Source organism: Danio rerio, chromosome 3, assembly GCF_052040795.2.
Source record: "Danio rerio strain M-AB ecotype USA chromosome 3, GRCz13ab, whole genome shotgun sequence".
Lineage (NCBI taxonomy): Eukaryota > Metazoa > Chordata > Actinopteri > Cypriniformes > Danionidae > Danio > Danio rerio.
Window position 1 is genome coordinate 60,024,227 of NC_141023.1, and position 6,000 is coordinate 60,030,226.

Genomic DNA, 6,000 nt, shown 5'->3' on the forward strand with positions numbered 1-6,000 from the left:
GCTAAAATAAAACAAATAAGCCTTTCTGCAGAAGAAAAAAATATTAGAGGAAATACTGTTAAAATTCCTTGCTCTGTTAAACATAATTTGGGAAATATTTATAAAAAAAATGTTCTCAGGAGTGTTATTAATTTTGACTTCAACTGATAATTGCTTTGAATAATCGTGATTATTTACAATTATGACCAAAATAATCGTGATTAGGATTTTTCCCAAAATCGAGCTGCCCTACTTATTTCTCTATATATTACTTCTTATACATATTTCAAACTACTAAAATGTCAATAAAAGTCACTTTTTGTTTAGATAAAAGCTTTGCTTAATTAAAAGTCGACAGAGCAGAGATCAAGAGTTTTGTTATTTAAAGTGGTCATTATTTTTTTAGATTTGAATTAAACAGGTACAGCGGGAACAACGGTTTCAAAACAAATGGTATCGGTGCATCCCTAAAAATCATATTAGCAGCCATTGCTATCAAAGTACAACACTGTTTACAGTGAATCGTAAAGTGCTAGATGTGAGAACTTACATGCAATTTCAGACTGAATATCCTAAAGTAGCATGGTAATAAAATTAGGGCTGTGCAAAAATATCAATATACTGTCTCCTACGCTAATTTCTTTCACTATAGTCCAACCTGAAGTATCAATTCAAGTTGTGCCAAACAACCACCTCCTCTGCTCCAGTAGATGTTGCTAACTCGCTATCAACAAAACACTAAGTAGTACGGTCTCAGAAGCAAGCAAGAGTGAGCATGGTGGAAATTATAAAGGCGCCTCCAGCTTTTAGAGCTGACGTGTGGCTGCACTTTGGTTTTGATACTATACCAGAGTACTGAATAAGACAAAAAATGCCATTTGCAAGCTTTTCAAATCTATCTTAAAATATTCAGAAAACACTACGAACTTGCGTTATCACTTAACAAAACACCACACAGATGAATTAGCGGCACTGCGACTTTAACCGAAACCTCTTGATTCAAGGCAAACTACACCGGATAACATCATTAACAAGTTTCAGTCTACCTCAACTAACATTGCAGAGTTACCGAAAACTGCATAGGAGGAATGGGACATAAAATGAAAGGACCTGTCGTTGTAACAGACAACGCGTCAAACATGACCGTAACAGCACAGCTGGCCGGCATGTTGCATGTAAAATGTTTCGCTTAATTTTTAATCAATTTACCCGTGTGCGACCAGTTTTCACAGCAAAATGTTCACAATGCTGTCAGTCGCACTGTCAGTTTCTAATAGTTTACTGCATATTAGAGCACTGTGTTCCAGTTTTATGTTTATTTGATGCATTTAATTTTTTTTTACTCGCTTTAGATTTATAAATAGTTTATTTAATGTATTTGTGACTTTAGTGCCATATACATATTACTTAAGTGTTTAATAACAATATGCATTTAATACATTTCAGAGAGTTCTCTGTTCAATCACTCTGTTCAATGGTGTTCTAATGAATTGATATGAATAGGAAATTAATTGGAATTGGAATTTTCGTCTACTACTTTATCAAGTTGTCAATATAACGACACGCACACTAATACAAACTTTTACAATATATCACAATAATTATTGTTGCGCAATATATCGTGATATATTGTATCGTGACCCATGTATCGTGATATGTATCATATCGTGAGGCCCTTGCCAATACACAGCCCTAAATAAAATGATATTTCACAAGTAGTTATGTTGTGCTCAAAACTTTGTCAATATACTCAATCTGTATTAGCCTTTTAAAATTCAGTTTTACTTTTTTACTGAACGCCAAAGTCCAAATGTGCAAATATAGAACCAATTTTGTTTGCTACTTTGCTCATTGTTTTGGATATTACGAAAGAAAACAAGACAATCTTGCCATTCTTTCAATGCATTCCAGTGGGATTTTGATGACTGGTTGTCGAGCTACTGTGAAACTGTGGTTTCTGGGGTATTTTGAAAACTCTAGTTACCAAGGCCACCGAATGACATCCTTATTAAGAGTTATTATTACAATGGCATTGTTAAAAACAATAAACGTAAATTAAATTGTTAAAATTACGGTAGAGCTATCATGAATAAATGTTGTTTACTTGTGGCATGCTAATTGTTTCTGAATGAAATTTTAAGGTAGTAAGGTAAACCCTACTGTTCTTAGAAGTATCTCTGTGTCATGTATTTATCCTGGTAAATGAACACGGTAATTATCAAGCCCCATGCTACTAACGTTACCTCTTGATAGCATCACTCTACTCTTTGTATCTCCTCAAACAGCTGTGTGTCATTGCCCTTTAGCATCTAAAGCAGCAGGGTTATAAAGCACCGATTATAAAGCATCAACAGCTGATGAAATACAGAGGACATCCCCGACACCAAAGATTTGCGGTTGCTATGATACTCGTCTGTCTCAAGACAGGGATGCTGCTTCTAGCAACGACACAGATGATGATGAAGATGATGATGGGCGTGAGCGCGATCTTACCATTACATATCTTCATTATCCAGCCAAAATTACAACCAGAGGGGTATCCAATGTGTTACATATTCGGATGCCCGTCCACAATCGATCTGGACTGTAGATGTTGTCATGTCTGTGTTTATAATCCAGTGACAGGAGCACATCAGGGAAGCGGAGCGAAAATAACCTATTCGGACTCCCTAGACTACACCAATCAAACAATGATCCGCTGTAGCTGATGACACACGTCTTCGTCCACTCACTCTGTGCTGGATTAAAATGCCTGCTGCAAGGGCGTGTGTTTGTTTTGGTGAGTTGGACGAATTTGCAGAATAGAAGCGCCCCCTGCTGATTATATTATATTTATTATATTATATTATATTATATTATATTATATTATATTATATTATATTATATTATATTATATTATATTATATTATATTATATTATATTATATTATATTATATTATATTATATTATATTATTATAGGTGGCGCAGTGGGTAGCCTGTTCGCCTCACAGCAAGAAGGACACTGGTTCGAGCCTCGGGTGGTCAGTTGGCATTTCTGTGTATGGATGTTTCCCAGTGATGTTTTGCGGCAGGAAGGGGATCGGCTGTGTAAAACATATGCTGGATAAGTTGGCGGTTCATTCCGCTGTGGCGACCCCAGATTAATTAAGAGTCGAAAAGAATTAGAATTCCAGATTATATTGGGTGACGTGGTGGCTCAGTGAGTAGTGTTGTCACATCACAGCAAAAAGGTCGCTTGTTCAAGCCTTGGCTGGGTCAGTTGGCATTTCTGTGTGGAGTTTGCATGTTCTCCCTGCGTTCGCGTGAATTTCCTCCGGGTGCTCCGGTTTCCCCCACCAGTCCAAAGACATGTGCTTCAGATGAATTGGGTAAGCTAAATTGTGTATGTGTGAATGAGTGTGTATGGGTGTTTGCCAGTGAGGGGTTGGAGCTGGAAGGGCATCCGCTGTGTAAAAAATATGCTGGATAAGTTGGCTGTTCATTTCGCTATGGCGACCCTGGATTAATAAAGGGACGAAGCCGAAAAGAAAATGAATGATTACTATATTATATTATATTATATTATATTATATTATATTATATTATATTATATTATATTATATCATATTATATTATATTATATTATATTATTCCTTAATTTTCTTGTCGGCTTAGTCCCTTTATTAATCCAGGGTCGCCACAGCGGAATGAACCGCCAACTTATCCAGCAAGTTTTTTACACAGCGGATGCCCTTCCAGCTCCAACCCATCTCTGGGAAATTATATTATATTACATTATATTATATTATATTATATTATATTATATTATATTATATTATATTATAATATATCAGGGGGATTACTATACATTTTTATAATAACAAAATAGTATATACAAAATTATTTTGAAAGTATGGACAACTAAATTCTTAACTATAGCAATTTTTGAGAATCTGTAAAATAATGTCTGTAATGTTTTGTTACTTCTCTATGTGGTTGCTCATAATTATAATTAATTTATAGGTTTTTTTTATACATCTTGCATTTTTACATAATTATTAGTATCCATGATGAAAAGAACTGATTCAAAAATGTTCAGAACTCAAGCGTGTACTTTGAAATGAAATAGCTCTATCTGGTGGTCATTAATAATACCACATAATCTATGTTTTTTTTGTTGTTGTTGTTGTTGTTGCTATGAATAGACTAAATACAGTCGAAGTCAGAATTATTAAAACCCCTGAATTATTAGCCTCTGTTTATTTTTTCCCCAAATTTATGTTTAAAGTAGAGAAGATTTTTTACACCACATTTCTAAACATTATAGTTTTAATCACTCAATTTAAATAACTGATTTATTTTATCTTTGCCATGATGACAGTAACTAATAGTTTACTAGATATTTTTCAGGACACTTCTATACAGCTTAAAGTGACATTTTAAGGCTTAACTAGGTTAATTAGGTTAACTAGGCAGGCTAGGGTAATTGGGCAAGTTGTATAACGATGGTTTGTTCTGTAGACTAAAAAAATGCCTTAAAATTGTTTTTAAAAAAATTTATAACTGCTTTAATTCTAGCCAAAATAAAACAAATAAGACTAAAATATTATCAGACATACTGTCAAAATTTCCTTGCTCTGTTAAACAAAATTTGGGAAATATTTCAAAGCGGGGCTAATAATTCTGACTTCAACTGTAAAACTGTAAAACTAAAAACTAAAACTAACAATAAGAAGAGTTGATGTGCAGAGTGCACGTTTATCTTACTAAAAGTACACAAGAATGAATTAAAAATTTTTTTATTAATGATTAAAATTTTATTTGTCACAACAGTAATTTTCAAGTACAGCTTACCTAGCTGAAGAGCTCATTTGACAAATCAGACAGCAGTTTCTATTAATGTTCATAAAACATGTTTTTATTGTGCATTGAAGAGTTACAAAACATGATCTATGAAATCTGTTTTTGCAAATAAACTTGGTTAAGAAGCTACATTTTTAGTATAAATGTATTAGGACATATTTACTTTTTGATTTAGGCTTATAGGAAATATAGAATTCCATGTTATATACACTCCATGTGGGTACAGTACATAGTATTTAAAACTTAATTAAATAGAAAAGGTGGCTCAGTGGTTTGCACTGTTACCTCACAGCATGAAGGTCACTGGTTTAAGTCCTGGCTCGTTCAGTTGGCATTTCTACGGGGAGTTTGCATGTTCTCCTAGTGATCGCGTGGGTTTCCTCCAGGTGCTCCGGTTTACTCCACAGTTCAAAGACATAATTTTATATGATCTAATTTTGAATGAACAATAATCAACATGTAACTGAAAAGTTATATTCTTTGGTTTTTAAATAAATATAATTTCATTAAGAGCCCAGCCATGAGGGACATTAAACCTTTGTTTTTCTGACTACACTGCAAAAAATACTTTTCTTACTTAGATTTTTATTGTCTTGTTTCTAGTCCAAATATCTAAAAACTTCTAAATCAAGAAAAAATTTCAAGACAAGCAAAACATATTGTCTTGTTTTTAGAAATACTATGTTAATATTGAGTGAGTTTTTCCTTAAAACAAGCAAAATAATCTGTCAATGGGGTAAGCAAAATAATCTTATGTCAAAAAAAAAAAAAAAAAGATTAAATTTGCTTACTCCATTGGCAGATTATTTTGCTTGTTTTAAGGAAAAACTCACTTAATATTATTTCTCAAAATAAGACAATATATTTTGATTGTCTAGAAAAATGATTCTTGATATACAAAATTTTTTGATATTTAGACTAGAAACAACAAAAAAAATCTAAGTAAGAAAAGCGTTTTTTGCAGTGTACTGTCTGAGCCAAAGGGATGCAATTGTTACAGGCAGGCTTTTAAAGAATCTGCCTTTGTCTTTGGGTGATACTTTCAGACCAAAGAAACCCCTTTGTGGATAAACTTGTGTGGTCAGTGACTTGGTAAGTTTATTCAACTACATACCTACTTCATTTGCATGCTTTGTTTAGCCATCTCCGCTCCTCTTAAAACACATTATAGACAGGAC

The 6,000-nt window shown here is 33.4% G+C and overlaps 1 protein-coding gene across 4 annotated transcripts in view; it reads right to left on the reverse strand.

Annotated features, from left to right (window-relative positions):
• tex2 (testis expressed 2) overlaps nt 1-2,602 on the reverse strand; it is a 55,333-nt gene extending 52,731 nt beyond the window's left edge. For all 4 annotated transcript variants that reach the window (XM_087243450.1, XM_087243447.1, XM_087243449.1 and 1 more), the window contains exon 1: nt 2,473-2,602. The gene's annotated coding sequence lies outside the window, so the exon portion shown is untranslated. The remainder of the gene's footprint in view (nt 1-2,472) is intronic.
• Nucleotides 2,603-6,000: the final 3,398 nt, after the last annotated feature.